This window comes from Armigeres subalbatus, chromosome 1 (assembly GCF_024139115.2).
Source record: "Armigeres subalbatus isolate Guangzhou_Male chromosome 1, GZ_Asu_2, whole genome shotgun sequence".
Classification (NCBI taxonomy): Eukaryota; Metazoa; Arthropoda; class Insecta; order Diptera; family Culicidae; genus Armigeres; species Armigeres subalbatus.
The window spans coordinates 311,336,383-311,362,203 of record NC_085139.1 but is presented as its reverse complement, the minus strand read 5'-3'; the positions used below and the strand labels follow the sequence as shown (position 1 = coordinate 311,362,203).

The 25,821-nt window shown below is 42.1% G+C and overlaps 1 protein-coding gene across 1 annotated transcript in view; it reads right to left on the bottom strand.

The window, feature by feature from the left end:
- LOC134207919 (carbonic anhydrase 2) overlaps window positions 1-14,766 on the bottom strand; it is a 41,838-nt gene extending 27,072 nt beyond the window's left edge. Inside the window, exon 1 of the mRNA XM_062683990.1 lies at window positions 13,990-14,766. The gene's annotated coding sequence lies outside the window, so the exon portion shown is untranslated. The remainder of the gene's footprint in view (window positions 1-13,989) is intronic.
- Between the last annotated feature and the right edge of the window lie 11,055 nt (window positions 14,767-25,821).

Sequence of the window (25,821 nt, the reverse complement as noted above, 5' to 3'; positions counted from 1 at the left end):
GAAGAAGAAGAATGTTCCTGAAAGGAAATCCAACCTCTTTTCGGTCAAGCGGTTGGAGAAGAAATATTTGGCATCAGTGGTTTGGCCAGAGAGGTTGTGATGCTATCATGAAGCTGTCATGAAGATGTGGCCTAAGGAGTGCACGTGAAGGGATTCAGTTTCAAGAAGGTGTGTGAAGCATGTGCTCAAGGTAAAATGGTAAAATGCAGCAAAAGCGGTTCCCGAAAGCGTCCGATTCTAAGACTTCGCTAGTGATGGACCTCGTTCACACCGATATCTGTAGACCCATGTGGACGAAAATCATTGGAGGGCGGATATATTTCCCGACGTTTGTCGACGACTACAGCAAATATACGGTCGTTTACATTTTGCGGAATAAATCCGATGCACTGGAGAAGTTGGAAGAGTATGTGGAGATGGCGAAAACTCAGTTCAATCAGAAACCATCTTATTGGACCCTGGCATGGGGGTGAGTATACTGACAAACGTGTGAGATCGTATCTAAAGTGGAACCGGATTGTTAGCCAAATTCACTGCTCCATATACTCTGCAGCTAAAAGGTGTGGTCGAGCGCAAAAATTGGAACTTGGTGGAAATGGCCCGTTGTATGCTGATTGGCACCAACATGGATCATCGATTCTGGGGAGAGGCGGTAGTTACAGTAAACTACCTTCAAAATCGCCTGCCTTCAAGCTCCGGTACATCGTATGAATTGTGATTTGGTGAGGAACCCAAGCTGGAGAGCAGAACAATTAAGTTCAAGTCCGTTGGATACAGTGATGTTTCGAAGGCTTATCGTTTTCTGGATCCAAGAAGCGGAAAAATAGTCGTGACTCGAGAGTCGTGATGACAAGTTCCTGGATACCTGCCAACAGTTATACGAAGCTAAAATAAATGAGTTGGTAATTTCTTCAAGCATCCAGCGAACATTGAAGTGCATGATGAATCCATCGAACCAGACGAAGTCTAATCCGATGACGACAATGAATGAAAGGAACCAGTGGATGAAGTGCTATCGGATAACGATCAACCAGATGATGCCAATCCAAAGGTCTGAAAGAATAATCGAGATAAGCCACCGAACCGGTGTGTGTGCGTTGCTGGACCGCTGATTTTGGAGGAGACGAAGAGCTTCAAAGAAGCAATGTCCTGTTCTTAAAGCAACCAGTGGAGTAAAGCGATGTTGGAGGAGAAGGACACAATCAATTCTAGACACATGGGATCTGATTGACCTTCCTGAAGAAAGGCGTGCTATTGGCTGTGAATAACTTTTCAAGATGACACGGGACCAGAACGGCGAAGTAATCCGGCACAAGGCGCGGTTGGTAGCTCAAGATTTTAGACAACGCTAAGATACCCACTACGACGAGATGTTCGCGCCGGTGGTCCGTCAAACTACGTTCCGGACCCTGGTGTTGCGGCGAAACAAAAAATGATCTTCAAGCAGCACGATGTAAAGATGGCCTTTCTCCATGGCAACCTCGAACATCAAAACCTTGGAAGCAAGTTACCTTGGGATTGTCCGACATTACTTGCACATTGAAGTGGTGCGAGATGAAGCTGGAGACTTTTACCTAAGTCAACGCATGTACATCGACGAAGTGGTGAAATCTGATGGGTTGGAAGATGCAAAGCCGCCGAACATTTCTTTGGACACTGCATACGGTAAGCAAAACAAACATTCCATTCCTCTTCCGGACAAGGAGCAGTACATCAGAAAGTGGTAGGACAAATACTGTATATCGCAAAACACTCGCCCAGATATAGCTGCAGCGATTTCCAAATGATGTCCAACATTGATGTCTCGAAAGGTTTCCTGTCCCACCCAGTAAGATTTAACGGAGCTGAAACGTATGAATCGGTATCTGAAGGCAACAATCAATCTGTAGCAGCGACTGAGCCACCGTGGAGAAGATTCAGTACTAATCGGATTTGCGGACTCAGATTGAGCTGAGCAGATCGAACAGCAGATTGGTGTTCAAGTACAACGGTGGAACAATTTCCTGGGCGTGTCGTAAGCAGACGTGTGTCTCACTCTCCACAGCCGAGGCAGAGTTTGTCGCGCTCTCAGTAGCTTTACAGGAAGCACTCTGCCGTCTTGTTTAGGCACTGGTTCGTATCACACCGATATCGTTCGCTCTGTGAAGCAAGTGAATGACGTATCTTTTCCTCTACCTACGCTCACAACAATTGTGCGGCAAATGCCGGACCCCGGACCCGGATGCTCGAATAAGAAAATACAACGAGGCAAATTCCGTTTCTGATAATCGCAGAGTCAACATTGTTACTACAAAAATAGGAAAAATGTTGATCCAAAAGTTTTCCCATTTCAATAAAGAAGACAAGCACCTTGATGCGCTCGGGCCGCTAACCTTCTGGTGGCAATAGAGCAAGAAAACGTGAAATTTTCATTACCGCAACGTTTAGTGGAATGCCTCGGTGTGGCTTACATCAAGCCTGAAGTTCATACGGAGGAATTGGGTACGGGTGTGTCATTCGATAGAACTAAAATGTATCAAACCAAAAAAGCGAATGGTGGCTCAACTAAATCGTTGTATACTGTGATATTTACATTCGATAGCCTAGTTCTCCCATCCCATATCGAGATAAACAATGTGATAAACAAAGAAGAAGCAGGATGCTGAATGTCAACACACTCATTCCCAAGGATGCATTTACTGGTTCTGTTCCGTGATACCGGAAGAAACCGAAACTACTATTCATCAGAGAAACAACGATCAACGTACTCGATCTCTGGAGTAACCGTCGTCGATAACCGTCTCACCACCTACTTCAAACAACAATTCCGTCACGCCCTAACTCCAGTCCTGGAGGTCGCACCTGGAGATGTGGAATCCAGAATCAAAATTCGTGCAAAAAAATCCGAGATGGTCAACGATCACGTCAAGCAATACCTCAATACGTTACGCTTACGATAATAATACACGCTAGTTGACACAATGGCGGTTGAATCAATACGTTGTCTGCAATGAAACTGCCGAGGGTTGCTCAGCAAACGAAGTTCAATCTAGCATCGTCTTCTTAAGTGAGACTCGTCTCGATCGAACAACCTATCTAAACATCCCCCATCATGCTAAGAAAAATAGTTTGGAGCTTTTTAGTGGAATGTCTTAACTTGTCATAAGACGAGTTTATATAATCCCATTGAATTCCACCACTTAATAGTATCTTGACAGATACGTATTTCGACCTCAACAGACGGCCTGAAGACGGCCTTACTGTTGAGGTCGAAATACGTATCTGTCAAGATACTATTAAGTGGTGGCATTCAATGGGATTGTATAAACTCGTCTTATGACAAGTAATCCCCCATCATGTTATATTTCGTAAAGATCATTTTAGGAACTCAATGGGCGTTGCACTGTTCGTTGCACGGTTCGAGAAGTATTAAACCCTTTAGCTTTTCAACTGAACTCCCACGTGGACATACAGCATATTTCCTATCAACTTCGAACTAGTATCGGCGTTATCACGGTTGTATCCAGCTACATACACCATCAAGGTGGTGGGAAGAAAGAAGTCTGACAAATGTGCTCAAACTGATACCTTCTTACTCCTTGGAGGAGCGACCATGGCCCAAAAGGCGATTGATTTCGCCCTGACGGCCAATGAAGAAAAGTCTGCGCCTTACCAGAAACGGCTCAGGCAGCAATCCGGCGAAGGCGCGCTCAGAGCAAAGCCAAACGACGTGGGAAATCCCTGGCAGCTGATCAGTAGGGCAAAGCGGAAGTCGAACGTATCTCGACTCGCAAAGAAAGCTAATGACAGAGGCGAGGCATTGTTGGTGAAAACTGATAAGGCAAAGTACGCTGAAGTCCTTAAATCGATGCGGGCGGCCGAAAAGCTTTCGGCGCTGGGTCAGGACGAGCGGAGCGTCAAACGCACCAAGACCGGTGAAATGATCTTGGTTCTGAAACGCGGAGCGCAGGCTAGTAGGGTTGACTACAGGAAGCTGGCCCAAGAGGTCTTGGGTGACGACGCCGAGGTGATGTCGTGGAGGGGGGGGGGTCGGTTACCCTCCAGTGCAAGCGACTAGATGAGGTCACGAACGCGGACGACGTCATCTCTGCCATTAGAGACCAGTGCGGTACAGATGTCAAGAAGACCTCTGTAGGCCTAAGAGGCGATCCCTTTGGCGTGGCGTAGCCTACCTTAGGTCACCGGTTGATGGAGCGAGGGAAGTTGAAGATCGGCTGAGGAAACTCCAGCCGCCTTCAGTGGACAGGTACTATCGGTGCTTAAAGTTGGAGCACAAGTCGATAGATGATCGATAGGCCTAGTGGGTCGTAAGCCGGTCGTCACAGCAGGAGATTTTAACGCTTGGCCAGTGGAGTGGGGCAGCCCCTGCACCAATCGAAGCAGTCAAGCGTTACTAGAGGCGCTAGGAAAGCTCGACGCAGTGGTAGTCAATGATGGTTCCGCTAGCACGTTCAGATGGAACGGGGTCGAGTCATGGATTGACGTAACGTTTGTCAGTCCTGGTCTGGCACCAGACTTGGACTGGAGGGTGGACGAGGGTTACACCCATAGTGATCATCTAGCAATTCGCTTTAAGATCAACTATGGCGTGCAACATCCGAGATCCGCGGATCCATGTCAGGTCTGTGGGTGGAGAGCCAATCACTTCGACAGCGATGTTTTCACCGCGACACTGGGACTGGAAGCCAACGCTGAAGGTCTAAGCGGGGATGCGTTGGTAGCTGTCCTACCACGCGCGTGCGACGTCACCATGCCGAGGAAAGCCCTACCGAGAAATGGCAGACGCCCGGTATACTGGTGGAGTCCCGAGATTGCGGCCCTTTGATCACCTGCCTCAAGGCTAGACGAAGGATGCAACGTGCTCGTACCGTGGATGAAAGCGCGGACCGCCGTGAAGTGTTTCGAACTACGAAACTGGCCTTTAACAAGGGCATAAAGAACAGTAAGAGAGCGTGTTTCGACAACCTATGCGAAGAAGCCAACGCGAATACGTGGGGTGACGTCTACAGGATAGTGATGCCCAAGCACAAAGGGAGCTCTTCACCCCCCCCCCCCTCACAGTCCCCGGATAGGTTGGCGAGGATTACCGAGGTACTCTTCCCGTCCCGAGCCACAAGTCCCTGGCCTCCTGCACCGCAAGGCAATATGGGTGCGGCCGAAATGGTGGCTTCGGTAACGAATGAAGAGTTACTCGCGGTGGCTAAATGGCTGGTAGCGAACAAAGCTCCAGAGATGGAGTTCCGAACAGCGCTGGCTGCTTCCGGCATTACCTCCACAGGTTTGGGCACACGGAGAGCCCCGTCTGCACTGACTGCCAGGGTATTCGTATGTCCTCGTTTCGTGTGACGTCGAAAGAAGAGCTATGCTAGACGTTTGCGGTCGGGACACAACCCCGGATACGCTTATCCAGAGGATGTGCCAAGCGGTGGAGAAATGGAATGCAGTTTCGACTGCAACCACTCAGATTGCCTGCAGCTTGTAGAGAATCTGGCGCGCCGAACAGCAGTCGACAAGCATGACTAACTTGTGATTGGTTAGTTAGAGCGAAAGCAGGTTGAGCGCGGGTAAGTGAATGACGAGGTAAGAGTGGCGCAGCGGGTGGCAACCGCAGTCGCTACCACGAAGCGTGGCAGAAGAGTGAGCGCACAGGTGTTAGTATGGACTGCACATGCCGAGGTAGGAGGGTCGTAGCGTAGAACTATTGGTACCTATCGCTATCGACACCTCGAGGCATGAGCACCCAAGCCAGCCTTGCATGGCATGTCAGAAGTGAGAACCTAAGTAAGTTCCACATTGTGTGTAAGAGCATGTGTCAGGAGGAGTGGCAGGGTGTGCTAGAGCGTGAATCAGGTGGTAGGGTGAGTATTAGAGCGATTCAAATATTGACTTTCTTGCCCCCCGATGCTTAAACGATTGCATTTGCCATTTTAATCATCCTCGTAAATTTTAAACAAATTTGGATGTATTTTGATTGTGCACACGTCATTTAAAGTTTGTATGGAAATTACTGTGAAAATCGACCCTTATGTAAAATACCATTACGTGAAATGGCGCATTAACTATTTATATATAATCAACACATTGACTACATAGAGCACTTTCTTAAGCTGAATGGCGAAGCGATTTGTCGATAAGAAGCAAAGTTACGAAGAAAACAAAAATGCTCATTATTGATATTGATGTTATTCTTTTACGTGAGGGGGTTAGAAGCAGAGGGGTATAAGTGACATTTTTGTCAAAATTGAGTTGACTATAACAAAAAATTCTTTGGTTCTAGAGCTTTGCGCCAATATGCTGATATAGTTTGGACGATGTTTATAATAAATGTGAAACATTCACAGAAAATTAGTATTTTTTTGAACCTTCATACAATTTGTATGAAACGAAAATTTTTGACCCCCTCACGTGTTAAATTAAATCTCCCACGATTCATTCCCTTATCGTTGGAGAACGGTTTTGCATAAAAGTTACTGTACCATAGTAATTTTTATACAAACTTCAAACTGCGCGTGCTCACTCAAATTAGCTCAAATTTTAGGAGGATTATTAAAATGACAAATGCAATCGTTTAAGCATCGGGGGACAAAAAGTTCAAAATTGGAATCACTCTAGCAGGGACAGAAAAAGTACACTCAAATAGCTGACATCCAACACACAATCAAGTTGCTAGTCCTTTCCGAATTTGAATGTGCGAATGGATAGGACGGCATGTGCACGAACAGCAGCAAGCGTCGACTCTCGGTGTCAGCGTTGTTTTGTGCGGTGTCAAAATGAATCTTCAGCTTGGCACATTGATATTCAATTTGAAATCTCAAAATATGAATATCATTTCATACTGCGGTACATGGATTCAACATTTTGAAGTCAGATTCCTAAAATACATCCATCTGTTTAGTATATAAAGTAAAATAATCATCATTTATCGGTGCAAATCAACCGCAATTCAAAATATTCATTTCAGCCCCGGTAGATATTCATTTTTTACGCTCGATTATCAATCGGCTATTGAGGATCAGGCGGTAAAAAAGGTATAGAAATTTGACAGCATGCTGCGAGATGTTCGTGCCTGCATTGCCGAGCGTCTGATCAAAGCAAACACGAATCAATGACGAAGCTGCCTACTGAGCGTCGATGCAACTGATAGTAAAACGAAGATTTCCGTCCTTGCACTCTACACGGAACCGCGAAACAACTCACTTGACGGTTCCTTTCACTCAAATCCGACCTTGCGTGGAAGAAGCCAAAAATAAGTAAAATGCGAAAAAATCCGGTGAGTACTCTGCCTTTACTCCCGTGTTGAATTTTCACCCACTATGAAGTTTCACCAATATTCAAGTTAGTCTCACATGGTGCGTTAAGTGTAAGCACCCAAGTTAGACTAACATGGTGCGTTAGAAAGAGTGTCAGGGTGTGTCATAGGGTATGTTAGCGAGAGAGAGCACCCAAGCAGGGTTTGCAGAAATCGCTCTCAATAGATAACGAACAACGATAAAAGAGAGGCAAAAACTGTTCCGAATCATAACAAGCCATGATAACAAATTTATCAATCTTGTATACTGCCGTTCTACGCATATTTGCCCCATTTACATAGGAAATCCCGGCAAACATGGGACAAATATGCGTATGACGGCAGTATACAAGTGCAAACAAACAGAATCGGATAGGCAGCCCCCACAGAAAAATGGTGATTTTAGCTTTGTTTTCGCTCAGTTTTTGTTGGGAACCGCACATCTGTGTAGAACAAGTTGAAATACATCATCAGAGCCAGTGCTCCCCGCATTTGGAGCTTTCTAAAATAAATTTATCATGGGGTATAGCCTCCCGAATCAGTTCTCTATCATGACAGCCTGCGAAAAAAGTATCTCGTGGTATGACATATCGTATATGTATACAGAGATGATAAGTGAGAGACTTGTTCATTCTCTTTAGGATTCAATCCCTGCACCCAAGTAAGCCTCATACGGGATGAGTGTCTGTGTGAGCGTGAATGAGCGAGTACATTAAGTACTGCCTATCCCCCAGAAGTAATGCTGGAAGGCAGCTCCTGAGGGGATCAGAGTATTAGCAGAGAGGGTAACTCAAGTAACCTTCCGCTACTTTGGTGGGTTTAGTGGGTAGGCCACCTGTCAACCACACTCCCTGAGTGATCATTTGAGATGTCTGTTTGCCGATTTCCCAAAAAAAAAGTGGTTTCGGCAATAGTATACTGCCCGTTGTCTTTCAGCAATTATAGTTTAAAGTTTAAAGACGATCCGTTCAATAAGCTTATCAACAATCATTCTCGCCACCCGGCGCATCTCACACGTAACAAAATTATAGATGACGATACGGGTTCTTGTGGCTAAGCCCGTGTTGATCATATTTGCAAACCAGAGGCCTAAACTTTGGGCAATTCTAACTAGGAAACATGTAATACCAGATTTGCAAATAATGCTTAAGGAAAAGACATTGACATTCTTTTACTACTTTAACAAATTTTATAATTTAGTTTGATATTGATATGTAATAGGTTGTAATGTATCAGTCAATAAGCCGCTAAGAAATGAACAGATTGTGCCACCGTATATATGTTCTGTCAAAAGCACACGAATAGAAATATGCGTATACAGTGCCGCCGTTGTTTAGATGTGGTGAGTGCTAAATGAGTTACCTTTAGGGCCGATGCCCACGTAGCGGTTTTTCAACGCTGCGTGCACACGGCGTTAAAAGGCCGTATGTGTGCATCGGGAAAAAGCGGTAACGCAGCGTCGCCGCACCGATGCACACCTGCGTTTTTTCAACGCCACGTGCACGCAGCGTTGAAAAAACGCTACGTGGGCATCGGCTCTTATTGATCCATTCACACTTCACTTGGCAAGCTATTTGTATATAAGTAAAGCCAAATAAAATAATAAAAAAGCACTCTGGCTGCAGCGGTTACTGAAAGATCTAGGAGAAGAAGAGCCAACCGTTACCATGCATGAAGACAATCAAAGCTGCCTCAAAATGTTGGATTCGGAGAAGTTCAGCAATCGCACCAAACATATTGCGACAAAATTCCACTTCGCCAACTGAAACCATCAATTATCTGTATTGTCCGACCGAAGAGATGCTGACGCCTGGCCGACCTGCTGACTATACCACTCTCTCGAGTTCGTCTTGAGAAACTACGGATGCAGTGTGTTGTAGAAGAGCAGCGGTTAGGATGAGTAATTGAGTTGCAACGCAGCTCCGTAATGGAACGTACACACGGTCAAGCAGTTCGACCAACATTGACTCCACCTCCCGTTTATTCAAACATTCATCAATTTTTATCAACACCGAGACGAACAATCAATTTATTCGACCAACAATATCACACACGAACGACCGAAGCACCAACTCGAGCACCAACCATCAAAAAATATATGGGGGTTTGTGCAACTTCACTACAAATGCTCAAACATGTTCGGCGAACCTTGACTCCACCCCCGACAACTCAAACCAAAATCAAACCGTTTTAATTTTTTCCAACCGAGCCGCCAACTGTCAAATGGTTGTTCGAACAACTTCACACACGTTCCAACAAAGCAGCAACCGAAGCGTTTTCTTGGGGGTGGAGTCAATGTTCGTCGAACTGCTTGACTGGTGTGTACGTAGCATAATGCAGAAGCATTGAAGCAACCATTGCTCGAATGTCAGTTAATGTTTAATTAGCCTTAATAAAATTACTTCCTATCGAACCACAGCTGAAGACATACTTGTTTTGATAATATCGTTGCTATTAACTTTCTTTGGGGTGTCAATAGGTCTTGAGCGATATTCCTCCAGTTCCTCGGAACGTTTAGGGTCGGCAGGTACGATTCGCTGACGGCGTTGCTATTATGACACTTCTTCTTCTTCATTGGCATTACTGTTACAGTTGGTTTTATGTTGTTCGAATAGTTGTAAACAGAGCATAAAATATTCACTTTCATGAAGCACATTCACTCCGACTTTTGACATTCGTGTTTTGATTATTCAAAACATAGAATGACTTACTCAGTTTACTTCTTCATAAATTCATTTAATGAATCGCCTGCTTTGAGCGTAATTACAGCGGCACACTAGGAGTTAACTTTCTGAAATCAGTATGGCGAAAGGCATCTAAGGCTCGATTTCTCAAAATTAAGCACCTCCATCGAAAAAATATTTGGTAGGCGTAGTAGCGGACACCTTCCTACATAACCTGTACCAAATATTTTTTCATGAAAAGTTCCTAATTTTGAGAAAACCCGCGTTAGATGTCTTTCGCCATACAAATTTCTGGCGGTTAACTCATGCTGGCTATTTGCGCATATACGATAGCGCCTGGATGTGGAAGCGGCGAGTAGAAAATCAGCCACTGCCAATAATTCATTGATTCCCACTGAGTATGGTAACTGCGCGCGAAAAAAAACAAAATTAGCCTTGATTATATTGACATTTGGCGCTAAAAATGCCCCTCAATTGAACGTCGGGATTAGATCTATGCGTGTATTTATTTAAATCATCAAACATGTTTTCAGTTTTACGATTATTTAATAATTTGTCATATTCAAATAAATATTCACTGACCCATATTCATTCTGAAAATTGACGGTACAGAGCCGAATATGAATATGTGTAGAAGTGAAGTGACAAAGAAGACCGGTGGGCTTCATAAAAAATAATCGAATATTTAACAGTGGCGTTTCCCTAACCTCAATCTACCTGTGCACTGGACTTAAATTTAAGGAATAAGTGTGCGGAAATGCATACAATAACAAGATTTTGATTAGTTTAAACGACTCTGATAATTTTATTTTCCTTTTGGGCTGTCAAAATATCAAAAATTTCATTTTTTGGGTCAGTGCACAGGTAAAAAGTGAGGTTACGCGACGCCACTGATATTAAAGCTCTGGTTGTAAATATTCGATCGAGTCTGTATCGTTTGTGCTATATTGTGTCTGTTTTATTTGTTGAGTCTGTGTCTGGACTCGAGAGGTAAGTCTGAAAGTAGGCAATAAAATGTTTAGTTGTGATTTATCCCAAGTTCGTTCCAGACACAGACATCGAATCGTTAATGCCAAATGGCATTAATTGATTCGGGGTGCCCAAATAGGATCTGAATCCTACACCGAAAAGCTCAGCTATGAATACAGCAAACTAATTGCTGTAGACAAAAAGCGCGATGCGCAATAAAAATATATCTGCGGGATTTGGCTGATGGACCAAAATCTTATATGAAACCTCGTCATTTCCCGTAGTGGGCACCACCTAGCCATCTCTCTCAGGGCACCAAGAAAGAACGTGCATTATTTTAATTTGGTATTTGTTATATGTTGATTGAGTATTTTTATGTTCTTATAAAATAATTGTAACGTGGGGCTTGTTACACTGGCGCCCAACGTGGGGCCTGTTACATTACATCCCCCATTTGGCACATTGCCGTCTCGCAGCTTAGTGTTCATTAAGCACTTCAACAGTTATTAACTGCGAGGTTTCTAAGGCAAATTACCATTTCTGCATTCGTGTATCATGAGGCTAACACGATGATACTTTTATGATACTTTTTAAGCCGAAAATTACCTAGACTGATAATCGAACCCAGCCACCTTCAGCATGGTATTGCTTTGTAGCCGCGCATTTTACCGTACGGCTAAGGAGGGCCCACTGCTATTATGACACGTAACATTCAAAGATGGAGGAAGCTTACACTAGACTAAAGAGGGAACCTGATTGGACTAGTCATTAACATGTCGGATACAAACTACATGATAGGAAGAGGTTCAAGAGAAGACAACATAAGCCACCCATCATGAGTTTGTATCGGTTGAAGAATTCGTGTACTTAAACAGAGAAATTCGGAGAAGCATCGTTGCAGGAAATCAAACATACTTTTGACTCCAAAAAACGCTCCGATCGCCACCGTACCAAACTGACTATCCACAAAACGCTCATTAGATCGGTACCAATGTGTAGAAGCAACGCGCACTTGTTGGGAAAACCAGCCATCGTTCACACCGCGATAATCGGAAGACTGCAGTGGGCACGTAGCCTGAATGTTGAATAATAACCCGGTGAAAATGATTCTCGAGAACGATCCGACGGGCACAAGAAGGCGAGATGCGCAGCAAGCAAGGTGGATCGATTAGGTGGAGGACGATTTCTGGACCCTTCCGTACAATGCGCGCCTGGCGACGTACATGGAGACGACTGTTATGCAGAGACCACTCTATCTGAACAGATTCGATGAACAGATTTTGTTCAGTTCAATCAAAGTTAATTGCCTATGTTCCGGGGACTTGGATATTAATTTACAATGTTCTGAAAACTCAGATGTGAATATGTACATTATGTGGAAGATTTTGATTTGAAAAATGTATTGGGGGCCTTCCTTAGCCGTGCGGTAAGATGCGCGGCTACAAAGCAAGACCATGCTGGTGGCCGGGCTTGATTCCGGGTGCCGGTCTAGACAATTTTCGGATTGGAACTTGTCTCGACTTCCCTGGGCATGAAAGTATCATCGTGTTAGCCTCATGATATACGAATGCAAAAATTATACTTGGCTTAGAAACCTCGCAGTTAATAACTGTGGAAGTGCTTAATGAACACTAAGCTGCGAGACGGTCATGTCCCAGTGGGGGATGTAATGCCAATGAAGAAGACGAAGAGATTAGAGGTAACCACTTTCCATTCGATGGGACTCTAACCCACGACCCTCAGGACGTCAGTACGCTAGACTGGTGCTTTAATGGATTTTTAGTGATTCGACTATGCGTCCAATTTGGGAATCTCGGGCTCATTTAGTAGTTGCGTAGGCCGACGGAGGTCCTTCGTTACTTAGTTGGTTGAAGCACCAGTCTAGCGTACTGAGGGTCGTGGGACTCGTGGGTTCGAGTCCCATCGAAAGGAAAGTGGTCACCTCCAATACATTTTTCAAATCAAAATCCTCCACATAATATTTATATTCACATATGAGTTTTCAGAACATTGTAAAGTTTTTATTCGTTAAAACCGAGTACAGGATACAAGGCAAAAGCCTTACTCGTACACCAAAGTTGCACCGAAAGGCTATATGATCACTTCAAAAACGAATTTTTGATAGGAGGTCCGAAGACCCATAGTGTTATATACCAATCGACTCAGCTGGACGAACTAAGGTGATGTATGTATGTATGTGTACACATTTTTTAAACATACTTTTGGGAACTTGCGTTGTTCGATTCCCTGGAAGTATTCATTCGACGGGGAATCCCGTCTCATTTATTGCTATTGAAAATTGGCCAGATCGGACTATGGGATCAAAAGTTATGACCAATACACTATTTTTATGCGCAAAACACGCTAAAAACATTCATTCATATTTTTCAGTTTTTTTTTGCACGAAAAAGGCACCAACACCGCTAGGGGCATTAAGCAGGTTGTTTTTACCTTTGTATGGCGAACAAAAAAAATGTCTCACAACAGTACACAGGTTGGAGAAACGATCACGCGACGCCTATGCGAAAGCCTTCCTCAATCGATAATTCCTTCAATATCGAGTAAAAAAGAATTTACTATGTACACAATTTTCTAAGTAAACTCATTATTAATCCATAATCTTCAATCAGCTGTTGCGCACTTCATTCTGGCGATGGATTTTTGATTTTCTGTTGGCCTCTATTAATAACCATCGCCACAAGCGATGTACATTGACTATCACTATCCCAAGGAGGGACTAACATTAGATACATTTGCTATGTTAAGTGAAAAATAACTCCAGATTATCCAACTTTACCAAGTATGGCTCATGGACGGTACTGTGAGATATCTTTTATTGTGCCGGTTTTGACTACTTTATTATAGTGTAGAGTCACGTGCTCACATACCTGTTTACGTAAATGACGTCATAAGCTACGGATGATGTTCCATCAGTAACTCTGCCACGACCAAATATTTCCATTCACACATAACAATAAAACTAAACATCAATACGTAGATATCAACAAAAAACATGGCTGAGTGAATAAAAAAGTGAATAGCACTTACCTCTATTATAAATGATTAACAGGGAGCCATTATCAAACCGAATAAGCAAGAAATCAGCAGCCCGTGTAGAGAACCTTGCTCACGTTTCGACGTACAATCACAGAATATTAAAGGTCGCATTAGCAGTCGGGCAGCCTCAATGAAGATTATTTATTTATTGCCGATTGTACACAACATTCGCAAAACGATGATAATGACCGAATTTTGCGCACGATTGGCAGCCATTCACCTGGCGAAAATCCTACACAGCATGAACGAGAAATCTTTTGCGAACAGAAGAAATGATGATGCGTTCCGTGCTACTTTCTTGCATTGCAGTGCACTGCTCCGATGCGTTCGGTTCGCTAACACACTGGCAGATCAAGTTCAAGGATGGAGGAATCACTTCACCAATTGAACAAAGATCTCTATCGACTTCCTCACTATCCTTATTGCATGATACACGTCGTATCAATCGAGTTCAATGTTTGGCTTTCGAAACTATTGATGTCACCGTAGCGACCGATCAACCGTGCACTTCCTTCTTGGTGTAGTCGTCTGCTAGACTACTGATACCCTCCGATAAGATGGGATGTTGTCTGATGTCAATACAGTGCAGAATGACCGACCGCCTGAACGACAACAACAGCAACAGTTAATGAAGATGCTTTGGTTGTGTGTGCGATAGTTTTAGTCTGCGGCATCCATACACTTTTGCTCCGGTCCGGCACTATTAAAGTTTGCAAACGCAGACAGTTGAAATGTTGAAAAATAGAATTCCGCCTTCTGTGGATGTTGTTGACGATGTATCGATCGTTGCGACTGCAGTATTCGTCTCTGCCCTTTTTGGTTGGGGATACTGCCGGCCCATCATCAATAACTTCAGCCATGCGAGGTAATGTAGCCGTCAGTGCGTTCGGTGCTGCACATGGCTACAACAGCTCTATATCGCTGTTAAATGCCGTCCTCAAATTACGCCACCGTTTTAAATAGGAGCAGATCTGTCGAAGCGATAGAATCCATATGAATGATTAAATGTGTTATCCAAAAGGCCTAAAATTTCCAATTTTGGCAATGGTACGTAATGTATGCTTGAGTTTGCAATCTATCCAGATAGTTGTGTGTCTCATACACTTTATGCGTTGCATGGTTTTGTGCTCGAAACAGCATGTTCACCAGGGTGGTGCTAGTCTGAAATGAAAAATTAATTAAGATAAGTAATGTTGGGGATTTAAAAAACTATGTTTTACTGTGACGGTTCTTCATATTGTATCCTATTAAATAAAAAGGATTATTGAATATAGGACGAGACTTCATTCGAACCATGTGTCGTCTAATGTCCAATCACTACACTTTAAACGCACATCTTTTCAGAGTGGGGCTCTCGGAAAGCAATCTCTGTGTTTGCGGCGAGGATTATCAGGACATTGATCATGTCGTGTGAGCGTGCGAGGAGAATCGCGGTCCCAGATCTGCATTAACTGCACATCTCCGGGTCCGAGGAAAACAACCAAAGCCTATTAGAGAAGTGTTGGCGGGCCTTGATCTCGAATACATGTCCCTTGTTCACCAATTCGTGAATGTTGCTGATGTACGATTGTAATCTTAGTCTGTCCACCCCCTTGTCTGTCGTACCCCATTTCGAATGTCTTCCTCTTGTTGTCCATTTCAATGTCTGTCGTTAACCCCTTTCGTATGTCTTCCTCTCATTGTTGTCTCCATTTTCAGAAAATTAACAAAATAATGTCACATGAATATCTCAGCCATCTGTAAACCAATTTGCATGATTTTATCTTTAAACGAAAGCTATGACTTTGCCATTGAACCCATTGTATTTTGATTTTGCAATTAGACATTGGGTTCTGGAGATATCTTTGAAATACGAACATAAAGCATTAGACGTATCAACTTCACACATTGGTAAAATATGTCCCATCAAGATCTCAGTCGTCCTTGGACCGATTTGTGCGATTTTATCTTTAAACGAAAGCTATGTTTTTGTCATTGGACCCATTAATTTTTTTTCTGCAATCGGAAATTCGGTTTCAGAGATATCTGTGAAATACGAATATGAGACATATTTTCAGACTACTAATGAAGAATTGTCACACCAATATCTCAGCCGTCTATGACCCGATTTGAACTCTTTTGGGCTTAATCAGAAGCTGTAATATTGCCATTTAAGGCGGCAACTCAAATCTGCAGTCTTTTTGTATTTTTTAAAAATTGTTAAATTTCCAGAAATATCCTTTTTGCCTTTCTCGTACAACAAAGTTGTACCGAAAGGCTATCATTTCACGCTGAAAACGAACTTTTTACAGGAACATCTGATAGTAAAGTTTCTTATACCATTCGACTCAGTTTTATGAATCGAGATGATGCCTGTATGTGTGTATGTATGTGTGTGTGTATGTTTGTATGTCTGTATGGTCACTTTTTCAACCTCAAAAACTCACACGATTTTCATGTACTTAGACTTAACTGATTTTATCGCAACAAGGTGCATTCCGTAGAGCCACTCTTCTAATTACATACTATTTAATTTCATCAAGATTGATTAATGCGTTCGCAGCTGACAAGGAAAATGGTTTAGGCAGTTTTCCATTTTTGCCTTTCTCGTACAACAAAGTTGTACCGAAAGGCTATCATTTCACTCCAAATTCGAACTTTTGATAGAAGTCCCGGAGACCCATAGTGTTATATACCATTCGACTCAGCTCGATGAGCTGAACAAATGTCTGTCTGTCCGTGTGTGCGTGTGAGTGTGTGTATGTGTGTGCGTGTGTGTGTGCACAAAATGCCATAAAAAACATTAGCCAAATTTTCACATAGAAACTCTTAACCGATTTTCTTGCAACAAGTTGCATCCGACAGATACTAAAACGCTGTTGATCACTATTGAATTTCATAATAATTGCAAATTGCAAAAAATAGATAATATTAAAATAGTGATGAGACATAGTCACATAGAACAATAATGTGTTATGAAAAATGCCTTGCATGATGTCGTCGCGATAAACTTGAAAATGTGCGGAAAGTGATTTGACATATTTCAGTTGTCATTCTTTTTTGAAGAAAACTCAGTAATTATTTTTACTGACTTATGGCGCAGCGCCTGTAAACATCGGGCATTACCGAAAACTCAGTACTAAAAATTACTGTTTACTATAGTTTATGAAAACAATTACAGAAAATCAGTAATTTCCAGTGGAATTGCTGATTTTCTCGGTAATTTTTATGGTTTACGGTGCAAAACCGTAAAAAAAATTACCGAACAATAAAGTCGAGAATAAGTGTGTGCATCTATGAATATTTTTACAGTTTATCCGTGGCTTGCTCCCATTAAGCGTTTCATCGTACTATAAAGATGCTCGTGTTGCACGCATTTAGGCGTAAGTATGCTCTTCGTTCAGTTTCATAGTACCATGAAATTGTCCGAAAGTCAAAATTCGAACATAGGAAATTCGAGAAACTTTTGGCAGCGCCATCTGTCGTCTACTAGTGTAAATTTTCTATCATAACATTAGACGGTGTAACTGTTTTTCCTTTCTTGTACATCATCGAGGTGTAAGCGTAAAGGCTACATTTATTACCTTTTTACGCGAGAAAGGCGCCATCACCGCTAGGTTGATTAATCTGGGTTTTCCCATATAATCGGGACTACGAGCATTGAGCAGCGACCATGCAATAATATAAATTACGTTCGCACGATGGGTTAGAATCCTCGCTACGGCAATATCGATAACGCTAACGCAACGAGCAAAGCTTTTCAAAGCTTGCAATGTGGAACGTGTTCAACACGAAAACTAATCGACGAACAACGCACGCGCTTTTAGGCTGAGAGCCGACTCGATGATGTTTATTGCCATTATACTTTATCGGAGCATTCGCACCAACACAGTTGTAAGTTTCATCGTTGGCAACAGAAATTGCACTCGATAACGGTACGATTAACTGCTGGTTCGTACGCTCGTGGCCATGGTGGTGTTTGCGTTTGTTTTGTGCCATACATTGTAAGGGGAAAAGAGGGGTTTCATTGATGCTTCAACATGCTGTTTGGTTTGGGTGGTGTGGAGTTATGGTGAAGTTTGGGTGATTTCAAGAGCAAATTTGAATATAGTTTTCGTTTTATACATTTCCTTATTTTTATTTTGTTTGTCTTCTATTTATATTTAGGAATCGTTTAAAAATGGCATCGGGGCCTTGGCGAAGGGGGGTGGGGGTGTCGTTGGTTGAATAATCTTAAATCAAGCATAATTTTTCATAACGACGTATGTAACAATTATGAGGATTCGAGAAATCCTTTGCAGAAAGTTGGCAAAACTTTTTCTAAAACTGTTTTAAAACTAAATCTTTTTTCAATACTTTTTTCCGCTGGCATGCATCATTACATGACACGTAATAAGCGTGCTTCACAGCAAAGCTCAGTTCATTCAAATTCACTGTGAAAAACGATAAAATTATACATACACCGGTATGCTACACGTACGTCGGTGTACATTGGTCGGTTTTCCATAGTTGCACGATTGACGCAACTGCAGTTTTGTTTTGTTTTGCTTTTTTTGTTACATAGGTCGCTCTCAGTTCCCATATGTTAAAGCGACGTATGTAACAGTGAGACTTCAAAAATAGAAATTTTTACATACGTCGATTCGAAAAAAGATCGAATTAAAGAATTTTAAGATTTGAAATCAGTAAAATCGATGCGTATTATATAAAGCCGCGTGTGATTGTCACGTTGTATTAAAAACCCCGTTTTGTTTACTTTTGTTACATACGTCGTTATGAAAAATTTTGCTTGAAATGTATTTGACGTCATATTTATGTCGGCCTTGAGAATTATTGGCTCAATTTTCAAAATGTTCGTGTACATTTCACTCCGAAATTTCACTTTTATAGAAGTACTTGAAATAATTTTGTTATAAATTCTCTGTCAAAAATGGATGAAAGAAAATTTCACGATCGTCATAACTTGATTATGACATAATGTATTATGCTTATTTTACAAAAAAACAAAATTGCCAACATTTTTGGTGGATAGGAATTGGAAAAAAACGAAGTTACCACTTTCAGTATATCTTGATTTAATCGAGAAAGGCATCGTCACCGCTAGGTGGATTAATTTGGGTTTTTTATTTTGAAATCGATAAAAGCATGATAATATCAGTTATTTTATATTCAATTGAAGGTCATATGCATAGAAATTGTAATATGCACTGGGCACACACAACCATTCAAAAGTGTAAGAAGGGTTGCGTTCACTGTAGGTGGATAAAGTCGGGTTTTTTTTTCATGTTCTTACTTTGGGGATCCCTCACATATTTAAATTATCGCCTTTCAATTCGATTGCAGTACAATCATAGATGCAATTATCATTATTTCGATTTGAAAATATGTAAATATTTTTATTTTACCAAAATATCACGCGCTGAGAATCATAACTTCGTTAATAACTCAATAGTTACAACACAACCGTGATTGTTGCGTCTGGTGCAAGATAGGGGAAAGTGGGGTAAGATGGCCATATGGGGCCAAGACAGCCAACGTTAATTATGCCTTAAGTTAGCATTATATTCACATTATTATTACAAGGGATGGTTCACAATAATGTAAAAGGGCTATACAACTGAAAAATGCACTTTGACAAACTCACTTGTTCTTGTAATATTGATTTGAAGATGGTTTAGTTGAAATTCGAATTTTCTTATAATTTTCTAGTTCCATAATTTAACAATTGAAGCCTAAATTAATCATTTTTCAGGACAAATTGATATTTACCGAAGCTTTTATATAACTATAGCCTATATACAATAATAATTTGAGGAGATTCACAGTAATTAGGTTCGATAGGATATAAATCTTTGGATATACGTCGGCCTGGGGCGGTATTGCCAACTATATAGGAACAAGGTCATCTCCATGATTAAGAGTCGCCTAACCCTTAAATGCATTTAAAAAATGATCAAAATAGTTTCTGCATGAATCAGAGATGATTTAAAACAAAGGATATGGTTTTAACAGTAATTTAGTTTTAGGCAAATTCTGATATTGTCGTAGTGCCAGTTGTCAAGAAATCAAGACAAGATGAAATACGCCATTTTTGAACGAAGCATCATTTGAACATAATCCATAGAAGTGCAAGAAATGTGTCCCCTATTCTAAATAAATTTACCACACTTTTGATGTAGTTTTTGGTCCATGCTCGTCTTGCCCCGACGGGGTGGTCATATTGCCCCATATGGTAAATATAAGCATCATAAAACACCTTTTTTAAAACCAGTTTATAAGATACTGAAACGTTAATAATCAGTGTTTATTGATACTTATGTCAAAGACGGGTCACCATAAAGGTGTTTCATGGACAAATCAAAAGAATTTGAAGGAGTGTCACTATTTTACAAGGGATACCGCTTAGGATGGCCATCTTGCCCCACTTTCCCCTACAATCATTCTTAATCACACCAAACCATTCAATCTTCGGCAAACTACCGCAATTCGCTACAATGATTCGATGTTTCTCAGCGCATGCAATCTTCAAAATAGGGGAGACTTTATCCCCTTGATATAATATCTATATCCTTTCCCGTCAAATATTGCATTTCGTTTTATTGTCTCAATCGATTCTTTGGCTTATTTAAGGTCAACTTTCTTTTTCTTTCAACTCTCTCTCAAGCTTCTAAATATTTCAAAAATCCAAAACAAAAGTTGAAAAAATGCTGCACGTGTAAACCGGTCTGAAAAATTCACCCGCTGTTCGTTTAAAATCAGGCGAATTTTAGCCCAATCTTGAAAAACAACACTTTTAAAATATTTTGCTTCAAATTTTTAAAGAGAGGCGTCAAAATATATGGGTTCTTTGGGAAAGTTGACTTTAAATAAAATAAAGAATTAATTGAGCAAATTTTTGACGGGATAGGTCAATTAGCTACTGGTGAAATGCCAATAAGAGCAGCGAGTAAAATGGCTAGCGAAGTTTCAAAGCGATCATTTTTCCAAGATCCGTAATTTCATTTCCGCCATGAACAAAGCATCATCCGACTTATATATGGTCGGGGTTCAGCCAAATCACAACAAGCGCCAACGAAAAATTATCCATTTTTCTGCTCAAACTTTCGTTTAGCAGATTTAATTAGTCGCAAATCGTATCGGATATCCCTCAACCCCATAACTGAGGATATCCTACTGCAAGTGTACGCTTAATTTTGTATGAAACTAATTCCGTTGTCTTTGAACAAATAAAATATCATAAGCCAGTCGAAAAGCCGCTTGGTGCGGTTTGGCTGAACCCCGACCATATAAAGCTTCATTCAAAAATAGTCAATAGTTTCAAAATAGTTGAAAATAGTGACTTTTTGTGAGAAAAAGTGACTTTAATGACTTGAGGTCGAAAAAAGAGACTTTTTAGTGACTTGCCCGAAAAAAGTGACCAAGTCACTAAAAACTGACCCGCTACTAGGCCTGAAGCACCCTAAATTCCTTTCATTTCCTACTTTATTATTGTATTCATTAACCTCGACCAAACCGCGAGTCTTTCGGTTCCCCAAAACTAACATTATGTATAAGATTTAAGAAATTAATTGTTAAACTTGATTTCGGCTCCGTAACGCTTCACGACAATTGAGCCTCTAAAATAAACGAAAGATTAAAAAAAATAAATAAAAAGGATTGCACGACCATTTAATTTATTTGCTAGACTCATCAGTGATCACGCATGTTGGGAAAAAGGATTGAAGTATGATTGGCGCTTTGTTCCCTTGTTTACGGTCCCTAACGTAAGGCGGAATCACAAAAGGCAGAAACTCGACAGGCAGGCCTTCTTATGCAGCGTACACACCAGTCAAGCAGTTTGACTCCGCCCCCAAGAAAACGCTTCGGTTGCTGCTTTGTTTGAACGTGTGTGAAGTTGTTCGAACAACCATTTGACAGTTGGCGGCTCGGTTGGAAAAAATTAAAACTGTTTGATTTTGGTTTGAGTTGTCGGGGGTGGAGTCAAGGTTCGCCGAACATGTTTGAGCATTTGGAGTGAAGTTGCACAAACCCCCATATATTTTTTGATGGTCGGTGCTCAAGTTGGCGCTTCGGTCTTTCGTGTGTGATATTGTTGGTTGTTCGTGCCGCTGTTGGTAAAACTTGATGGATGATTGAATGAACGAGAGGTGGAGTCAATGTTGGTCAAACTGCTCGACCGTGTGTACATTCCATAATACATCATCTGACTACATAATAGAGGTAATAAACTATAGAGGACGATTGTCGCTGCAGTTCCCTTTGTTATCGTCCCCAAACATGTTGGGTACCTATCTGTCAAAACGTACTGATTTTTCCTTTGTTGACATTTAGTGCCCTATCCTCGCCAGCAAAAGATGTTTCGCCAGAGACGACAGCGCCAAGCGTCCTCTATAGTTTATTACCTCTATTGACTACATCGAAGTGGCAAACAAACGACGGCGGTCAAGGCAACAGGAGAATGCAATCAAAAAAGTGTGCTCTGACTAGTGTTCCCGGAAAACAGATTCTGCAATGATTGTTGAAAAACCGTCTGCGCAAAAATGTTTTCGTAGTAAAATTAAATAGTAAATAGTTTTTAATAATCACTAGTAAAAGAGTGAAAATGTTATTGGCTCTGTAATGCTGAATACGGTACGGCGAGTGAGCCTTCAAATAAACGAACTAAATAATAAAAAAAAGATAACGAACACGGCAATAGATAATGGCACGACAAATGCTGGGTAAAGCATATCATTGGTACACTGAACCCAAACCTCATCATGATATCGACTGAATATTGATTTGCACACGCCCTTTAACGATCTTCATTCGAAATGCAGATGATAGTCAAAAGGATTTATATGCCCCATCTACAAGCTGGAGTGTGAGAGTGTGAGTGTGAGAAGTGTGAGGAGTGTGAGAACTTTCGAGCGATCACCATCCTTAATGCCGCCTACAAAGTGATATCCCAGATTATCTTCCGTCGTCTGTCACCATTAGTGAATGAGTTCGTGGGAAGTTATCAAGCCGGCTTCGTTGACGGCCGCTCGACAACGAACGAGATCTTTACTGTACGGCAAATCCTTCAAAAATGCCGTGAATACCAGGTCCCAAATGCACCATCTGTTCGTTGATTTCAAGGCGGCATACGACAGTATAGACCGTGTGAGGCTATGGAAAATCATGGACGAGAACAGCTTCCCTGGGAAGCTTACCAGACTGATCAAAGCAACGGTGGATGGTGTGCAAAACTGTGTGAAGATTTCGGGCGAACACTCCAGTTCGTTCGAATCGCGCCGGGACTAAGACAAGGTGATGGACTTTCGTGCCTGTTGTTCAACATTGCGCTAGAAGATGTCATGCGGAGAGCCGGGTGTAACAGCCGGGTACGATTTTCAACAGACATTCTCGGCTGAACATTTGCAAAGGTGGCAGAGCTGTACACCCGAATAAAACGCGAAGCAACAAAAGTTGGACTGGCGGTGAATGCGTCAAAGACAAAGTGGGCGGAACCGAGCGCGACAGGGACGCCTGGGAAGCAGTGTTACGATAGACGGGAATACCTTCGAGGTGGTCGAGGAATTCGTCTGATAACAATGTTATTCATGAAATACGAAGGCGCATCATTTGTGGAAGTCTACTAGGGGCTCCAGAAGAAACTGCGGTGAAAAAGAATTCGCCACCGCACCAAATGTGTTATGTACAAGACGCTGATAAGACCGGTAGTCCTCTACGGACACAAAAAATGGACAACGCTCGAGGAGGACTTGCAAGTGGTATGCAAGGAGTATTCGAGCGACTGGTGCTTAGGACCATCTTTGGCGGGGTGCAAGAAGACGATGTGTGGCGGCGAAGAATGAACCACGAGCTCGCCCAGCTCTACGGCGAAGCCAGTATCCAGAAGGTAGCTAAAGCCGGAAGGGTACGATGGGCAGGACATGTTGCAAGAATGCCGGACAGCAACCCTACAAAGATGGTGTTCGCTTCCGATCCGGCAGGTACGAGACGGCGTGTAGCGCAGCGAGCAAGATGGGCAGACCAGGTGCAAAACGACTTGGCGAGCGTGGAGCGTACTCGAGGATGGAGAGATGCGGCCTCGAACCGTGTATTGTGGCGTCAGATTGTTGATTCAGTGTTATCTGTTTAGATTTAAACTAAATAAATTAAATGAAAAATACTTCTAAAGATGGAAATCATACACACTTAATATTTTTAACCGGGATCTCAGCAAAATGTTGAACTTTTACCGAGATTCGCACAGCCGTGCCCCAGCAAACATGTTTTTTGCCGAGATTTCTGTCAAAATTGCTGAAAATCAGCAAATAATTTGCGAAATTCAGCTAACTGTTATTTTCTGTTATATCATTCGGGTCTACAAAGTTAGCCCTTTCGAACCAATGTGTCTATTACCAACATCGAAGAAACTATATTGTAAATCTCTGTTAGAAGATAATAGAACGAGTGAATAAACGATGAGCCTCTTTAGGCTTTTGACCACCAGAGTTAAAACGTTTTACTAACAAACGTCATTTTTGTCGGAATATCAGTTTTTCATTTTGCTGGCGCACGGCTGTGCGGATTTTTGCCGAGCTGCATAAATAAAAACTAAGTGTGTATATTTATAAGATTCTTTTTTTTTGTTGTGGTAATTATGCCAAATGGTCGTTATGCTAAAGTCCTTATGACAGTTCAATCAAAGTTAATTGCCTATTTCCGGGGATTAAACCACCCGACTTGGACGTTAATTTACAATGTTATGAAACTCATATGTAAATATGTACGTTATGTGGAAGATATTGATTTGGAAAATGTATTGGAGGTAACCACTTTCCCTTCAATGGGACTCGAACCCATAACCCTACAGTACGCTAGACTGGTGCTTTAACCAACTAAGCTACGAAGGACCTCCGTCGGCCTTCGCAACCTAGAGGCTACTGAACGAGCTCGAGATTCCCATATTGGACGCATAGTCAAATCACTCGCAATCCATTTCTCAAGCCAATACTTCCACATCTGTATAGTACACGTCCACATTAGAGGAGCGTGAGTATTTAGAATGTCTGGCGGCTATACACATTCTTCATCAGCAACTGTACTGATCAAGTGAGGTTGTGTAAGCTCCTTATGACATTTAAGTCCTTGTGCCACATGGTATTATGTCAAACGGCTTTATGCCATATGGGCTTCTGCCGAGACAGACGGACCGTTGGAAGCGGTCCTATTCGTGGTATTTGACCCTTCGATTTGTAGACTTAACATTGATAACAGCGAGCAGCTATTTTACGAACGAGCATTCTTTAGGCAGAAATAGAATACTTTTGGACCTACTATTTCGTTTAATACGATTTCTGCATTTGCAAAGTGGTGTAAACAATGATGAAAATCTATTGGCAAAGAGGCACTTAATATTCTTCACATCTTTGGAAGTCGCGATCGCATCAAAGCGGAGTTTGAATCTCCTCGGGGTCGTAATAGACGACAACTGACCTTCGCCAGCCATGTCGACTACGCGTGCAAGAGGGCTTCGACTGCTGTTGCGGCATTATCGAGGATGATGTCCAACAGTTCCAAGGTGTGTACCAGTAGACGTAGGCTACTGGCAGGCGTTGCCGTATCTATTCTTAGGTACAATTACCCGTCCTGGGCGAGAGCTCTGGGGGTAACCAGTTACCTGCGGAAGCTGGAGAGCATGTACCGCTTAACCGATTCAAAACGGATTTTTTTTTCGTTGTGTTTCAACATAAATTTTGGACATTCTGCTTCAAAAACGTATGCAAACCATGAAACAGTAAAAATCTGCCTACCGCACGATATCACACGATGCAGCTTGCGTGATTGCGAGCATGATGCCAGTCGGGCTGGTCA